Genomic DNA, 18368 nt, shown 5'->3' on the forward strand with positions numbered 1-18368 from the left:
AGTACATGGAGAAGAGTGAATGCAATTCCACTTTACTACTCTTATAGCATAGAGTAGCACTTTTATAGTGTAATATTGTGAACAAGCTTCTCAGGCTCAAAATATGCATAACAGCAGGCCCATTAGAGTTCATTATCAAGAAATGAGAGGAAACAATTACTTATATCATGGGAGGCAGAAGACTATGAAAAGAAATTAAATAAGCAGGAAAACAAGAACTATAATGTATAGAGTAATCTTACATTAGCAGAGCAAAGCAGCCCTAATGTATAAGAGCCATAGATGACCTTGTCCCAAAGAGTTTACAATCTATGAGTGGGACAAGGAGGGGCCCATAGTCCCAAAATCTGGGGATTCCATCTTAATTATCCTCAGAATTACAAAGTTATGAAATCCCTACCCCTAACTCCAGGGGAAGGATACATATTACTAGAAATAAGTGAATCCTCTGTGCATTCAGGAGAGAGATTTGTTTCTTTTCTTTTCAGCGTTACTTGCCACCTTTTCTACCATGTCATGGATTGTGCTGCCTCCCTGAGCTCATCCCAGAATTCCCTTTTATAGGGATTAAAATTAAAGACCAGTTGTTTGTTACACTAGCATACCCCCACTGAAGTCAATGAGGTTGCACTCGTGTATTTGAGAGCAGAATAGTGTAGCAAGATGTTGAGTAATATGGGGGTTTTACATGTTCCTTTCAAATGGCAGAAACTGATCATTTTCAGAGACAAGATGTCAGACTAAACAGACTACCAATATGTCCTGAGATAACAAATCATATTATCCATAAGGTGGAAAGGGTATAATTAAAGACAAAGTAAGACCTATGGAGCAAAATCTATCCCCAGTTAAATCATACTGTTTTCACTGCTGTACTGAGGTAAATGGGAGTTGTATATATGTATGTATCCAGAGGAGAATTTGGCAGCATTATTTCTTTTTTATTGCTGAGACATTAGCATTGAAAAGGCAATATTTTACAAATTCATATAAATACAGTAGAGTCAATTTTGTCTAGACTATGTTAGAACATTGTAGAATGTCTTAAAAATGTTATTTGAAGTAAGACTTGGTCGTATATTAAGTGGCAAAAATCGAACTTCTCTTTTTTCAAACCTAACAGTTGTGATGGTTTGTTTGTTTGTCTTGGTAATGATTTTTTTTGCTGCTGTTCACATCTTTTGAACAGGAACTGACCTAAAATTTCTAAAAACTTGGCATGCAATTAGCCCTCATGTAAGAGCAATTTTTCAAGCACAACCTACCTCTAAACGCATAAAACCATGAAGCTGATTCTGAGACATAGCAAGATTGGGATATCAGACACTCCCTTTATCAAGGCTCCTGGAAGGGATTGTGGCAGGTTTGTCATTCTCAAGTGACACTGTTTGAAATTTTTTTAAGCATTTCTTTTAGAGTAGAATGCTTTTTAAAAGAATTTTATAAAAAAATGTTTTGAAGGTTTTAATTTACTTCTCCCCTCCCCAATTCTCTAGATATTCTAGTATAGGTTAAAATATGGGAGACAGTACGGCTGGTCATATGGCACTAAGCTGGGAAGCAGGAGAGATGGGTTGTATTTCTGGCTGACCTGCTGCCTCTGTTTTCCATCCTACCTTTATTCTATCTTGTGTATTTAGTAGAACTGGTTGGAACATTTTTAACATCCCCACCAACCTGCACCCAAATATGCTGTTTTGAAGACAGAAACTTTTAATGGAGATATATCGATTTTGATTACATTTTTTACCGGAAGTGCTTCTGAGGCCCAGAGTTGACTCTCCTTCACTTCTGGAGAGAGAGAGAGAGAGAGAGAGAGAGAGACCTGAAAAGAAAATCTCATCTTTTCAAACTGGAAAACGGACGTTTTGATACAATTCTGTTTTGCAAAAAAGTCCAAAAAGTTTTGTTTTCATTCCAGTGTGGAAGAAAAATTTTGAAACCTTCAGTGTTGCATCCTCCAGCCAGCTCTAATATTTCAATGGTAAGCACGTTAGAGCAGGGTTATTTCTTATTATGAGTTTATACTGTTGCTAGCATGACGAGGATCTGATCTCAGCTGGCACTCCTAGGCACCACTGTAAGACAAACAACAATCATAAAAGTTCTTCCTTTACTCACTATTTCCATCGTAGAAGCCTAAAACCAAGATATCTCTCAGCACTCAAATCCACATGCGGATTAAGGAAATTCAAATCCCAATCCAAATTTGCAGCTTGGAGCCATCCTTAGTAGGAATGGAAATCTAGAATCACCCTGGCTATATGCTACCATCAGTTTTATACAAAACTCCCATTGGCTTCAATAGTTGTGTGGAGCAATCATAGAATGTGGTCCATATACTTGACCTTACCCTTGCCTATTCCCTCATTTAAAAAAATGAATACTTGTCTAGCCATATTCATAGCCCTCTTTTGCACACCACAGTATACTCAAGGTCCACCACAGGGTAACATTAATCTTTCCCCTTTTCCTGAGTTTTACACACACACACACACACACACACACACACACACACACACACACACCCCGCCCCCCGATGACACCGATTGAATCCCGAGGCTAGCACTTTACTAGAGTCTCAGACGTGATAGATGACAATACCACACACAACTGGAAATGTGTGGTGTATGACATTTTGCCACATTTTATATCTTTTAAGTGTTACTTCAAAAAATTCCACTGTGCAGTCATAAATAAAGTATACTTGTCAGAAGCTGCAGTCTTAAATTTTTCTAACAGTTTGTTTATGTTCCCTCCATAAATAGTTTATTAGTAAATATGGCTGGAACTTTTGAATTTTATTTTTGTTAACCTCGCCCTAAATGTTCATTTCAGACACTGTTGAGTCTTCAAGAGAAAACTTCTCCTTTATTTCAGTCATGAGGAACATATTTTCTGACTCTGAAAATTCTGAATGAGTAGCTTGACTTTTATTATCCCACATTTCTTAGCCTTATTGAGATTGTTAGTACCTCCGATAGCATCTTCATTAAAGGAGTATTTGAGTTCCTGGTCAGAAGTATACTATTATTACTGAAGTTAATATTAGCTATGGAATTATGTTGCAGGAAGGCACTTTCCGAGTGGTCCCTCTATAATGCAAGAAAGAGAAGGAAAAAATATTGAATAAAATATATTTGCTCTTATCTGTATTCCATTTCACTAAGTCATGTTAATGTTCGTCAAGTAACAATTTAACATTGTGAAATGGTACCCTGATGAGTAAATTATTATGGTAAGAAGTTCAACTACACAGTGGATTTCAGACATGTGTCTGGGCAGGCTGTGAATATACAGCACCAAACTATTTCTAGCCGCAGAAGACACTAATGATTGACATCTGAAAAAATCCCAGCACTCCTGAAGCCTTGCAATGCAGAAGGCTATTCAGCAAAACAATTACCATGCAATAAGTATGCTGCTTTAAGTCAGATAAGTGCTTTGCCCCCCTCCTGCTTTACTCCTGATTATTTCCAAGGATAAACTTTTAATGTGATTATAAGCATAATAGATTCAATAATTGCAGCTGTGGAAGTCAAATATGCTGTGACATTTGAAATTTGCATATTCAATTCAAATAAATTGCATGAGAATAAAAATAATTTTGGATTACCACCTCTTTGAAGACAATCTTGTACAAAACTGTACTGAGATTTTAAAGCTGCAATAAAAGGTTGGATGCCCAATGCCCTCTAAAATTAATGGGAATTGAGTGTCCAAATCCAACAGGTGGCTTTGAAAATCTCAGTTCTATACTTGAAGCCTTATCCTGTTCTTATTTACTTCAACAGCATAAGGAGGTCGATGGTGGTATTGTCTGTTAAGAGATTTTTATAATTTATGGTTATATCAAAATGAGTATATATTCTTAAAAACTGGGGTGTCACATAATATTCTAAAAATTGCAGGTAAGTGCAATCTTATTAGATAAACACTGCCAACATATTAAAATTGAAGAATATTAATAACTTACAAAAGAAACAGCAGCACAAATAAGTATCTTAAATGGTGATCTAGGACCAATGACACATTTCATTAATTTGATACATGAAGAAAAACATTAAGCCCTATATTTTTAGTTAATTTTATATTACAGTAACTGATGTTTCAACAAAACTGAACATGCATTATCAGAGGAATAAATTAGCAATAGATTTTGATCAGAAATGCAGCTTCAAGGTTTATAGATTTTTAATAAAAATAAATTTCTTTACCACATTGCCATATTTGACTATACTACAGTCACACCAAGAGGAATCAAGAACCCTTTGTGCTAAGTGCTCCACTCATGTAATAAAAAGGCAGTCCCTCCCCCAAAGATCTTACAATGTTAGCATCTGATGAGAAACAAATGAACTGGGTGGAGATGGGGAGAGGAAAAGATAATTATTTTTTACTTCATTAAGCATTAATCTCAGTATACCCATTGCCTAGCTATTGTCAAGTATTTCATTGGCATCACAGTGAGTCTAAGGGGAGCTCCTTCCCTGTGCATTGGGCAGCATGGTACAAAACCTGAAGAAGTTTAAGGGAAAAATGGTTTAACAGGCAACGGAGGCTGTCTTCATAGGCAGACCAGAAGCAGGAGTTGACAACTCGATAGCATAGAGCTGATCAGTTTGTTTTCTTAGAAACTGATATGTCAGGACCCTCTTCAAAATATTTGAGCTTGAGTACCTGGTTCCTTATTCCATAACATAAGTTGCACAGATATCTCATATAAAGTTTATATAATTAATGTTCCTAAGAATGCTGATGGACATCTCAGGCCAAATTTTGCACTCAGTTATAACAGGGTAAATCTGGTGCAGTTCCATTGAATTCAGAGCCATTACTCGGGACTTACACAAGTCTCAGTGAAGAGAATTTGGTCCAGTGTGATTCCAGAGCCATTTATGAGAGATGGTTCAAGCTATCATCTCTATATGGAGGACTCCAACTCTGACCTCCATACTCCTGATCTCTACATATTACAGTATCACATCTCTGGCTGCCTCTCTCCATCTCCTCCTAGATGAGCTATCACTTCAACTCAGCATGGCAAAAAATGAATTTACCTTTTTGTAAAACCCTTTAATCACTTGAACTGCATATGCCCCAAAGAGCTCACACAATAATTGAGACAACACCTTTCAAACTAGTTTGAATCTTTGTCTATAACCTTAAACTGCTCCTCCTACTTTCATATTATGTCACAAGCTAATTGGTATTTGTCTCCTGTCTCTACTCATCTCACACCTATGCTTTCACCAGATTCTATCAATTCCACGTCTCCAGTCCATCCTTCTCTGTCCACCCCGGGAATTATCACATTTATCATCTCTCTTTTACTATAGCAGCCTCCTCTTCTCTGTAGTTCATCTTACTAGGATACAGTACATACAAAATAGTGTTAATAAAATCATATTGTCCCAGCAACCCAGGATTCATTGACAGGTCTCCTCTCATGTCTTCTGCATCAAGATCAAGATTTGTATCTTCACCTTCAAGGTCCTTCTTCATTCCATTTTGCCTATATATCTACTTTTGCTTCCTTCTATTCTCTCTCTCTCTTTCCCCTTTCTCCACCACCTACATTCCTCCCACACTACCCTGTTTAGGATCTTATACATTCTTTTCCCACCCTCACCTCCATGCCCTTTCCATGCATGGATCTCTCCCATTTCTTCAATCACTTCCTTAAAAATCCTCTTCTTCCACAAGGCTTTGAAACATTAGCACATCACGTCAACACATGTAATATATATGTTGAAATGGTGTTGTCTGCCTTATTCAGATTGTAAGTTCTATGGGTCAAGGACTATGGGTAAAATTTTCAAAAGTGCCCAAGAGGTTTAGGAGCCTGCCATTTTCAAAAGAAAATAGGTTCTTCAGTGTCTAACACCCAGTGGTAGTCTTGAATGTAAGCTCCTAAGTCACTTAGGATAACTTTTTTCAAGAGCACTTATGTCTTGTTTTATATTTGTATAGTGCTAAGCACACAGAAGACACTCAGTAAATGAGTGCCTATAGGGGTGCCTATATACCTATTTTATAAGATTTGTCAAGTGGTGTTCTACAACTGCTGTTTTAATTTATGTTATATCATGCTCGCAGTTCTGACTTAAAACCACACAAGCAAGAAAATTTATAGTTAAGCCTTTCAATCCATCTTTAACATGCCCCATTGTGTCTAAGTTACATGTTTCAGGAACCCCTGTATGCCGGAAGTGCTAAAATACCTCGGCATACAGGAAAGGTTAATTATATAGTTTCATTTTTACCTCTGAATTGCTGCTGTAGTAGATTTAAAGAAACCACGTTGAATAATTTAGTCCCAGTTACCTACTTTAGAACTGTTAGTATCTCATGGATTGTGTCGTTAGGATTCTTAGGGCTTGATGGTGCAAACTTTATTCAGGTTGGTGAGCTCTTAATATCATAGGCCCACTGGCTAGCTGTAACAGAGCTCACTAACATGAATGAGGCCTCTAACAAATTCTGTTTAATATACTCCACCATGTAAGGAAAAAACAAAACAAAACAAAAACAGTTTATACAAAGGACCTACTCAAAAACAAAGTTGTGTCCCCTCTACTAGCCCAACAGCTGCAATTATCTAACAAACAATCTATCCCCAGAGCTATGATGATGATGGTATGTTGTATGCACATGCACAAGAGAGAAAGAATAAACAGGGAGATGAACAAAAAATATTTCAGGGACTTCAAATACTATTAGAAAAACAGAAACCCACTGCGATAGTGATCAATGACAGAATGAGAGAATCAAAAGAAGAAAATTCAGAGCCTTCTCTTGTTGCTTTAAACTGGAATGTTTTCACTAATGTCAGTGGGAATTTGGACTACCTCACAGCTACAGGATTAGGCCCTTGGTTTTCAGGTTTCTGAGAGTCTTAAAAACAATGGAGAAAAATATTTTAAACCTATAAAAGGGCATTTGACAGTGCACCCTTTTTTCAAACACTTGAAGTCCCTTTAATGTGCTCAGTGTGTGAACTATAATTATGTTAGTTTGTTTTTGAAGCAGTAGTTCAAAAAAGAAAAATAGATCATATTAGGAGTATATGAAATTCTCCTTTCATCCACAGATCCTTGACATGAGAAACTGTATATCTTCCTTCACAGTATTTATGGTCTACCATGTCAGTATGTACTTAGTGAGCTCTACCAGAAGATTACCATATTGACGTGCTTTATGGTGTCAACAAGAGATGGTGAATTTAAAACAGTGTTTAATTCACAAATGAAAGTGTATGTATTAATCCTTTTGCAAAAATAGGTCTTGTGCGTGTGTTGTAGACATTTTTATAGCCTCATACCTCTGTTGCTTTAATTTAAAAAGAACCCACCAAAATGCTATGATTCATGACCTACAAATAATTTTTTAAATTTCTTTTGCAATTATTTTGTAGGCACACACACAAAAAAGCATGTGAAATTAGAGATAATTTCCTTCTCATCTTTTAAAATTGCTAAATATACTTATGTAAAATGTGTTTAAAAATAAATATTCCCAGGCTAAGGACTTTCATATCATCTTTCAGCATCAACTGAGTTGTCACAGCTGAGTTATAAACCTCTGGCTTTTTTTTTTTTTTTTTTTAAAGAAATGTAAATGATGATATATCATTAACTAACAGCATCACACCAATAAAATACTGAGACATGACTTGCTTGCTTCATGTCTTGCTTTTCCTTAAATACAATGCCTTAGAGGCAGCAACGTTAGTGTACAAAGTATTCTAGCAATACCAGTTTTAATCTTTATATAGAAAAATAATCTTAAATTTCTTGCTTGCTAATGATCAGTATAGGGGCACATTTAATCTTTCCTCATAAAAATGCATTAAAACACTATTGTTTTCTAAAACAAGGTACAGTGCTAACATGACAGACTCATGATCCCAGCTGTGACATAAGGTTCTTCAACAATGCCACAATAAAAGCCTTATTAAGAGTACACGTGTCGGACAAGACATCTGATGCAGTTAAATGCTATAAAAAGATTTTCCAGGTGTTAATGAGTTACATTGTTAGAATGAAAATGAGATAGATCAGTATAACTGGAAAAATCTCAAGAAACAGGACACAAACTCTGAGCGAAACACATACACTGCTTTATAAGCATCATCGGCCAACCTCTGCACCTAACTCAGGAGGTGATGAGCAATCACAATTACTCCTTCATGATGGTTGTATGAAATAAGGAAGACACTAATGAGATCATTCAGTTTCATACACTCTTGAACTTAGCTTTATTTAAAAAAAAGCAATTATTTCTCTGTAACAAATGTTTATTTGTTGTTTCATTTCTGCCTCTCTCTGGTTTTGCTACAGTTTGAGCCAGTACTATTTGTGATTTGCACTTTCAAGAGACAAACACACACATACACACAAGCCTACCTTGAAAGATCCATGATTCAGATTTTCAGAGCAGGTTAGGGGATTTAGATACATTTCATTTTAATGGAATGTATAAAACTCCTTTGAAAATCTCAACCACGGATCTTTCAGAGTACACGTATAGTTATCCTTATAGATACACCCATATTTATATTATTTGTTATTTTACTAAAAGAGTATTAAAATTGTGTGTATTTTATTGATATTGTTTGTACTAGGAGTTTTGGGACCTGAAATTTTGGTTTATCTATAGATGCGAGATACAGTGTGGGAAGACTGCAATGCAGATTTCTCCATGCCTTTGTGACCACAACTTCAGCCCTAATCCTGGTATTCAATTGTGGAGTGGGGTGGGGAGAAGGGCAGAGGATGAAGGGGTAGAGATAGAGATAATTCAGGCCTGGTCTACACTGCCAGCAAAATTCGTCGGCAGTCGATGGGAGTAGCTTGCGTAACTCACATCAACTTTGTAACTTCTGTTTAGCGCGCCGTCCCCTGCACTGACGGGAAATGCGTAGCCATTGACACAGCACTATGCTTTTTGGGGAGGTGGTTTTATTAAATTGAGTTCTGGATCGATTGAGTGTGTCTTCACTGCTGCTCAATCAAACTGGAAAAATCAATCTGACGGTGGCAAATTTGCTGCCGTCAATGTAGACCTAGCCTCAGTCTCTCTGCTATCTCTTCTGCTAACATATACTGTCCACTGAAAATGAACTGAGACCATCCATTTAACTAAGCAAGTAAATCAGTAGTATTTTATCTTTCAGTTCCAACTTTCAGTTCTCTCATGAGGTTAGCTCATTTAAGTTTTGCTGAAGGGCTAAATTATTCTATATTGGGTATAGGAAGATTAGGTGAAGACTATGAGCAAACAAATTCAATGACAATCTTGAAATTCAAGTCTTACGGGTTAAAATTCTGCTGTCTTGCCAAGTATTCTGCACAAATATTGTAATCTGACCATTCAACCATATGTCAAACAAACTACTATGACAACCAGATGTCGACATTGCCATGGAATGAAATCATTTTATTAATTACCCTTTAATTAGTTTATACAACAGAGGACATGCAGTAATTTAGTCATAATTGGCCTGACAGACTCAGTACTTACAGGGATGGAATCTGTTTGTGAGACTACTTGTTATGAATAACAATTATGTCTGTGACAGTGCAATTTTATTATGAAGATGTACTGTGCATTTCAAATAACTTATGTAAAAGACATTATTCAGCATTTAACTACAAACCAATGATTTCCATACGTAAAAGTGTATAAACCTCTATGTATAGTTGATATGCATATTTTAACTATACTAGAATGTATTACCATGATTATCATGGCTTTTAAGGCATGTTTTCTGAGTCTTATTTAGCAAACGTTGATTCTGTATATGTTGATGTTTATTAAATATAAGAAAGACTTATTTCAGAAAGTTTTACTGCTCTTCAGTCCTGGCCCCAGAAATTAAACAGCACTTAACTAATTGATGCCTATAAAGTTAAAATTCTTTATAAGATTTCCCTAATGAAACATCACTGGCAATGACTCAAGGTCAGTAGTGTCTCTTACAGTTTTCGCTACACTTTTTGACTTTCTAGCACCGGCGGATATTTCAGTAAAATGTTCTCAGGTTTCTAAAAGGGGGTTGATTCAGATACAGTTAGCGACATTCCGATCTAGATGGTGCTGGTAAAAAGGAACAGATTGGCAGAATATCTTGAAGACTGTTCCTTCACAACATGGATTGCAATTAAATCAAAAATAGATAATTGATCCTCAGTGCAGTGTATATCATTGTAGCATTGCAATGCAATTTTGACAACTTAATCAGAACATTTGTAAAGTGCATTTTAACTCTGGTCATTTAGTATCTAGGGGAGTTCCTCCCAACCCCCCACTTTGGGCCAAACACTGCAGTGCTGACGCAGTCCTCCCTCAGACAACTTGGGATTTGAATAAAGGCTACATTATTATATTTAGTTACTTATACAGTTTTAGCACTTAAACATATATCCTGTTTTCTCCACTTCCCTTCCTGAAAAAATCTCACCAAGCATATCTCAAAGTCTTAGATAAAAACACAACACTGTTTTTGACAGCAAAGTGAAAGCTCTCCCCCTTCCTCCTCCACCCCATCTTACTGGTAGCTCTGGCTTCTCTATGTATGCGGATGAAAATTATACTAATTGTGGTTCTGATTAAACATTGTCCAATTCCAAAACTTTTTTAATTTAGTCATATATAATGGATGAGTTGTCTGTATTAAAATCCGTGAGCCAAATTCATCCCTGGTGTAACTTCTTTGAAGTATGTGGAGTCACACTAAGGCTGAATGTGTTTCCTTTACAACATTAAACTTCAGATCATCCTGTGAATTTGCTCACATGATTAGGACTTCAATATGTTTCAATACCATGTTCTTCCATTCTCTCTGATTAGTTACATCACTATTCTGGCCTTTGTACATGTATCTCTTGTTGAATGCTACTTAGGCAATAGTTTACAACCACTTTTCAGTTACACTGCCATCTTTAAGCAAGCTATCAATAGTCAAAATCTATTGCCTATATATGTACTTTGCTTGTCTACTAAAGCCACCTTTAAACACTAGCGAACATGGAGTTTTCTGTTACATACACTGCATAAGCTATTCCATAGAATGTAATAAGGGATTATTTCACCAGTTTTTCATTAACAGACATCACTATGAGTAACGCGTTTTAAACCAGGACACAATTACGAAGTTAAAGACTCAAAACAGTTTACTTGCAAGCCTGTTTGAAAATCCTCAGAGCAGTATAAAAGCTGGCACCATTAGCGGTCATCCCTGCTGAGCTGGCAATAAAGTGTACACATAAGTAAAATGCATTAATTGGTATCAGTCAGTCTAGTTACCATGTTCATTCTCCAGGCATTTTTACATTTGACTGCCCCAAAACGGGAGATTTTTTTTTTTTTTAAATCTCATCACTTGTTTGTGTCCAGCATAAAACTAAGAAGAGCAAACGGCGGTAATGCATATTTAAACTGCTGTTTTAGCGACATGCCCTTTTGTTAAATAGATAACGACCCGTGGGCTCTGGGATTCAAAGTCCTGCAGAAGCGGAGCGAGCGATAAATGTTGCATGTTGCTATTTTCTCTCTTTTTTTTCTCTCGTTTTATGGCTACTGGGCAACTCCTGATCTGAAGGTGCGGGAATCAGAGTGAACCATTAACTGCCTAATTATTCCAGTCACACCAGCCCACAATGAAATCTTTATTCAGTGTTTACAGCAATCCTTGGCAGAGACGGTCTCGCTGTTTTGAAACTAAGCAGCACTGCTCCTTTTGGCTCCGCTCAGCATCAGCTGCCTTGGTTTCAGAGCCGGGTGCCAATAATCGGCTCCCCCTCCCCTCCAAAGGGGGTATTTTTTTTTTTTGGAGGGTGAAAAGACCTATTCTCATCCACTCCCCTTCTAGACCGGCTGATTTATGGGGCAGCCTGTGGGGCTCTTCCTTCCGTGTCTGGTTCACATTTATTTTTTGGTACCTCTTCCTCCCCGCCCCCTCATGGAGCAACACCCAGCAGAGCCCGCTACGTCCCACCCGAGTCGGCGACTTTTAGCAGCCAGAAAGCGGCGGGGCCGGGGGGGGGGGGGGGGGGGAGCGGCAGCGAACGTGGCCGGTGAGATCCACGGGAGAGGAGCCCAACTTGGTCCACAGGAGGAAAGACACTGGGTGGGGGTCCTGCCGCACACTTTGCTCACAGCTCCGGGGGGGGGGGGGGAAGAGATGCGCGTGAAGTTGTAAGAGGGAGACAAGTGCCCTGCTCCACCCCAGCGATGCTCCTTAGAGGGCTCCCTCCCCCCCCCCCCATCACCCCACGGGCATAGCTTCCACTAGGCAAAATTCCCCCCCACAAACACTGGGCATCCCCCCCCCCCCGCAGGGGCCCCACACTGTCACCTATAGGCTTACAGGACATCCCCCCCCCTCCCCCCACACACACAGCTCCTTAGCGGCATCTCCTCCATCCAGCCTGCCGGAGAGTTCTCCCCTACAATCCACTCCCTCGCCCCATAGGGAGCGTCCTGTGCAGGGCTCCATTCCCCACATCCCCCGCACGCAGGTGAGCAGAGCTCCCCCCCAGCTACTCAACCTGTCCATCTCCCTCCCCCCCCCCCCCACTTTGGCCCGAAGTTGCAGGGAGAAACTGCAGGGCAGGGCGGAGCCCACCTGAAAAAGTCCCAGGCAAAGTCAAGAGCAGCCCCCACGCCCGGCCGGGCTAGGGGCGGCTTCCCCCCGCCCATCCCCGGTGCACGGCTAGGGCGCCGTTCGCCCCTGGGTACCTTGAGCTGTGGCAGGAGCTCCCCGGGAATCCTTCTGGCGCTCTTCCTCCTGGCTGGGGTCTCCGCTCACATCGCTGCGCCCCGCCCCGCCCCTCCCCCCCCCACCAGGGCCACTTGCTGCCGAGGAGCAAAGTCCGCTCCTGAGCCCACCCCAGGAAAAAAAAAAATTTGTGTTGGGGGGGGGGGGGGGGTGAGGCGCTCCTCCCAGCGCGCGCACCGGGCTAGATTTTAGCTTCCACCTGGGCTGCAGCGCCGCGCCTCCAGCGCACCCCCACTCCCTCGCCTCTGACAGCGCTCAGCTCCGAGCCGGCGGGGCTGGAGGCTCCCCCAGATCACCTCCTGCCGAGTTGGTGGCAGGCACCTCTTCCTTCCCTAGTCTAAGTGGCTGCTGGCTGCCTGTGCCACTGCTACTCTTTCTGCTGCTCATGAATATTCTGACAGAGGCGAAGGCTGTTGAAGTAAATTGAATTAGCCAATTGGTGCCAGGAATGTGCACTCCTGCCTTCCGAGGAGCTGTCTGGAACACCGCGAGCTGCAAATACTTAGTGTCCGGTTGGCACCCCGTGTTCAGACCCTGCAATTTTGATTGGGCACCTCTGGGGAACCCCAAGTGATACCCCTGGCTTTAGATTCCACACACCTCGCTCAGGTCCTGGGAAAAAGCAGCAGGGTGTAGCAGAGACATCTTTTCCACTGGAGAACGTGTCTCAGGAGGATTTAAAGATGCACCATCCCTGTTCAGGACTGAATGGGAATTTGTAGGCAAAGATAAGGACAGCACACGTGTTAAGCAGTCTGAAAATACTGGGAAACAAAGCTTTCCTCTATTAAAAATAAAGCTTGTTTCCTTTAGAAGGCTCAGTTCTGATTAATAAATAGTCTTAGACTGATGTTACAGATATCAGTGTAAACATGATGTCTGGTGGGGTTTGGAGGAGACTTAAAAAAATTAAAAAAGGGAGAGCTGAAAAATGACTGAACATCTTTTTTAAATGGCTGTAGTGGTCATGAAAGGAATGCAACTGACAACAATGAAAACAAATACTCCGTCTAGCCAGAGAACTGCTACAGCAGAGGCAGCCACAGTATATGCATTTCACGCTGCCCACCAATTTGTCTCAATGGTGACCTGGAATAACCACCTCTAGAATCACAGAAGGTAAGGGTTGGAAGGGACCTCACGAGATCATCTCTTCCAACTGCCTGCTCAAAGCAGGACCAACCCCAAATAAATCATACCAGCCAGGGCTTTGTCAAGCCACACCTTAAAAACCTCTAAGAGATTTAGAGAGATTCCACTACTGCCCTAGCTAACCCATTCCAGTGCTTCACTACCCTCCTAGTGAAAGTTTTTCCTAATATCCACCCTAGACTACCTCACTGCAATTTGAGACTATTTGCTCCTTGTTCTGTCATCTACCACCATTGAGAACTGCCTAGCTTCATAATCTTTGGAACGCACCTCCAGGTAGGGGAAGTCTTCTATCAAATCCCCCTCACTCTTCTCTTCTGCAGACTAAATAAGCCAAGTTCCCTCAACCTCTCCTCATAAATCATGTGCTTCAGCCCCCTAATTATTTTCATTGCCTTCTGCTGGACTCTGTCCAATTTGTTCACATCCTTTCTGTAATGAGGGGCCCAAAACTGGACACAGTACTCCAGATGTGGCCTCTCCAGTGCTGAAAAGAGGGGAATAATCACTTGCCTCGATCTGCTGGCAATGCTCCTACTAATGCAGCCCAATATGCCTTTAGCCTTCTTGGCAACAAGGGCACACTGTTGACTCATATCCAGCTTCTCTTCTACTGTAACCTTCACGTCCTTTTCCACAGAACTGCTGACTTGCCAGTTGGTCCCCACTCTGTAGCAGTGCATGGGATTCTTCTGTCCTAAGTACAGGACTCTGCTCTTGTCCTTGTTGAACCTCAGATTTCTTTTGGCTCAAACCTCCAATTTGTCTAGGTCACTCTGTATCCTATCCTTACCCTTCAGCGTATCTACCACTCCTCCCAGCCTAGCGTCACCCTTAGCAAGTTTGCACGTACAATCCACCCCATCATCCAGATCATTAATGAAAATGTTGAACAAAACTGGCCCCAGGACTGACCCCTGGGGCACTCTACTTGATACTGGCTGTCAACTAGACATCAAGCCATTGATCATTACCTGTTGACCCGGATGATCTAGCCAGCTTTCTATCTTCCTTATAATCCATTCATCCAACTAACCCATGCTTTTTTAACATGCTGGCAAGAATACTGTGGGAGACCGTATCAAAAGCTTTGCTAAAGTCAAGGTACATCACGTCCACCACTTTCCCCACTTCCACAGAATCAGTCATCTCATCATAGAAAGCAATCAGGTTGGTCAGGTATGACTTGTCCTTGGTGAATCCATGCTGACTGTTCCTGATCACCTTCCTCTCCTCCAAGTGGTTCAAAATGGATTCCTTGAAGACCTGCTCCATAATTTTTCCAGGGACAGAGGTGAGACTAACTGGTCTATAGTTCCCCAGCTCCTCCTCCTCCCCTTTTTAAAAGATGGGCCCTATGTTTTCAATTTTCCAGTTGTCTGGGACTTCCCCCGACTGCCACACGTTTTCAAAGTTAATGCCCAATGGCTCTGCAATCACATCAGCCAACTCCTTCAGCACCCTCAGATGCATTACATCTGACCTCATGGACTTGTGCATGTCCAGCTTTTCTAAATAGTACTGAAGCTGTTCTTTCACCACTGAGGACTGCTCACCTCCCCATACTGTGCTGCCCAGTGCAGTAGTCTGGGATCTGACCTTGTCTGTGATGACAGAGGCAAAAAAAGCATTGAGTACCTCAGCTTTTTCCAATCATCTGTCACTAGGTTGTCTCCCCCAGACAGTAAGGGGTCCTCACTTTTCCTGATCACCTTGTTGTTGCTAACGTACCTGTAGAAATCCTTCTGGCTACCCTTCACGTCCCTTGCAAGCTGCAACTCCAGCTGTGCTCTGGCCTTCCTGATTTCACCCTGCATGCTCAAGCAATAATTTTATATTCCTCCTTAGTCATCTGTCCAAGTTTCCACTTCTTGTAAGCTTCCTTTTTGTGTGTAAGCTCACCGAAGATTTCTCTGTTAAGCCAAGCTGATTGCCTGCCATATATGCTGTTCTTTCTGCACATTGGGATGGTTTATTCCTGTGCCCTAAATAAGGTTGTTTTTTTAAAATACAGCCAACTCTCCTGAACTCCTTTCCCCCTCATATTAGCTTCCCAGGGGATCCTGCCCATCAGTTCTCTGAGGGAGTCAAAGTCTGCTTTTCGGAAATCCAGGGTCCGTTTTTTGCTGCTTTCATTTTTTCTCTAGGGGTGAGATGATGCCTATTCAATCCCTCATCTTTCTACAGATGTTGTAGTAAGGGTACAAATTAGTGACAACTTTGGCAGTGAAGAGAGACGTTCACTAGGTATGAGAATGAGACTGCAGCTCATTTCACATATGCTGAACAGCTATTAGGTGGTAACATGTTCTTTTCTCTACCAGCCTAGGGCCCAAATCAATTAATTCTCAGTTATACTGGGCATAGGCGTGTGCAGCACATTTCATTAGGGTGTGCACCCAGGGAATTTTCATGATCTTTATCAGGGGTATCAAACTCAATTCCACTATTTAGACCCAGTTTGATTGTGTCAAGTTTGCAGATGATCTCTAGTTCTGCAGTTTCTCTTTGAAGTCTGTTTTTGAAGGGTTTTTTTTAGTAGAAATATGGCAATTTTCAAGTCAGCTACAGTGTGTCCTGGGAGATTGAAGAGTTCTCCGACTGGTTTATGGATGTTACCATTTTTTATGTCTGATTTGTGTCCATTTATTCTTTTGCGTAGTGACAGTTTGGTTTGGCCAATGTACATGGCAGAGGGGCATTGCTGGCACATGATGGCATATATTACAATATATTACTTGCAAACTTGACAGTCAAACGGGGTCTAAATAGAGACTTGGAATGGTTATTTTATTACAAGAAGTAATTGTCATTGTTCACACATTCTCGCCTCCTAATCAATGGCTGTGAATAGGCCTCAACTACTCTAATTGAATGGACTTTGCTTATATCTACCTTCCCCATTGTTGTTCCTTACCCTTGGATATGTACATATATACCTCCTATGTGATTTCTATTCCTTACATCTGACGAAGTGGGTTACAGCCTACGAAAACGTATGTCTGCAGAAATTAAATTTGTTAGTCTTTAAAGTGCTACAGGACTCTGGTTATTCATCACAATATAATTGTTTCAGCACACGCCCCTACCCCCTTAAAAATGCAGAAGACACAAGGTAGCTGAGAATACCTTTATTGACCAATTTCTGTTGGTGAAAGATACAAGTCTGAGCTTACACATAGCTCCTCTTCAGGATTACATAAGCTAGAAAACTTGTCTCTCTCACCAACAGACGTTGGTCCAATAAAAGATACTACCAACCTCACCCGGCTTGTGTCTTTAATATCCTGGAACCAGCACAGCTACACCAACACTGCAAAAACAGATAATGTAAGAGTTTTCATTTCATTCTTTCTTTATCTTCTTGGAAGTTTTGACATTGTTTGGTGTAATGCTCAGTACATATAAGTTACAATTGCAATAAATACACATTTGATAGGCAATATTTTATCCAGTTTTCTTTTACTGTATACTCATCTCTGGAATGCTCGTGTTGATCGGTGACTTTTAGTGAAACATTCTATGGAGCCAGAATATTCTTTCACTGCTACTGTCTATCAATTTCTGAGTCTCAATGTGTTTGAGATAAGGCAAAATATACTCTCATTGAGTAGAATGATCTACTGAGCACGTGTAACAATAATCCAGAAAGTTACCACGCTTGCCATTTTAATCAAAACCCAAAGATCTATGGCTAGAATCAAGCCTTTTATTTATTAAGTACGGAAACATTTCCACATTAGTGTATTTATTCACAATACATATTATTTTGCATGCATACTATACTTGCAGAGGATATGTATTTATTTTGAGATAACATGTTAAGAATATATATGATCAGATTTAAAAAAAATCTAAATCCATGCCACTCCTGTAAAATGTTGGAATCAGTTTGTATGTAGTCTTCATCTCCCCAACCCCAGTTTATTTATTTTTTTAAGTTAGATGGCGGTAAGGAAGAGAGTCACAATAAAAATATGAGACAGCTTTAATGGCATAGAGGCTGTAGTGAAGGTACTTTGATTATGCTGTATGCTACGGCACCATGAAAATAAAATGCAGATACTGTCTATTGCTTAAGGTTATAATTTAGGATTAATATAGATCAGTACAGCATTATCTACTATATGTGACAACACAAAAGAATTCTGTCATGTACAGTGTGAGCACTGGAAAAACACCATAATGAGGTTCTTAATTTCATGTTTACAATAGATTTTGAATATCAAAAAGCTGTTTTAATAAAACAAATGCTACTTGCCTACTGTAATTTGTACAGTTCAATATTTGTCTTTTTCAACAAAAAGAAAATTTTTTGAGTAATGTGCCTGTGACTGTCTTTCCTAAGAACTATTATTTGATGCACAGTAGGAGAGGCAGGGGAGAGAAGATCTTACTTTCCTTCTTACAAAAAAGGGCCTCAACCAGGAAA

At 40.2% G+C, this 18368-nt stretch overlaps 1 protein-coding gene and 1 long non-coding RNA gene across 2 annotated transcripts in view; both read right to left on the minus strand.

The window, feature by feature from the left end:
- The window catches only part of CDH20 (cadherin 20), a 302650-nt gene that overhangs the window by 127070 nt on the left and 157212 nt on the right, over positions 1–18368 (minus strand). The window lies entirely within an intron of this gene.
- LOC137166290 (uncharacterized) overlaps positions 2002–18368 on the minus strand; it is a 46147-nt gene continuing 29780 nt past the window's right edge. Inside the window, exon 3 of the long non-coding RNA XR_010923631.1 lies at positions 2002–2078. This is a non-coding gene — a long non-coding RNA (uncharacterized lncRNA). The remainder of the gene's footprint in view (positions 2079–18368) is intronic.

The sequence above is a fragment of the Emydura macquarii genome, unplaced genomic scaffold, assembly GCF_026122565.2.
Source record: "Emydura macquarii macquarii isolate MOO-44397 ecotype Brisbane River unplaced genomic scaffold, CSIRO-AGI_Emac_v2 contig_2825, whole genome shotgun sequence".
Lineage (NCBI taxonomy): Eukaryota > Metazoa > Chordata > Testudines > Chelidae > Emydura > Emydura macquarii.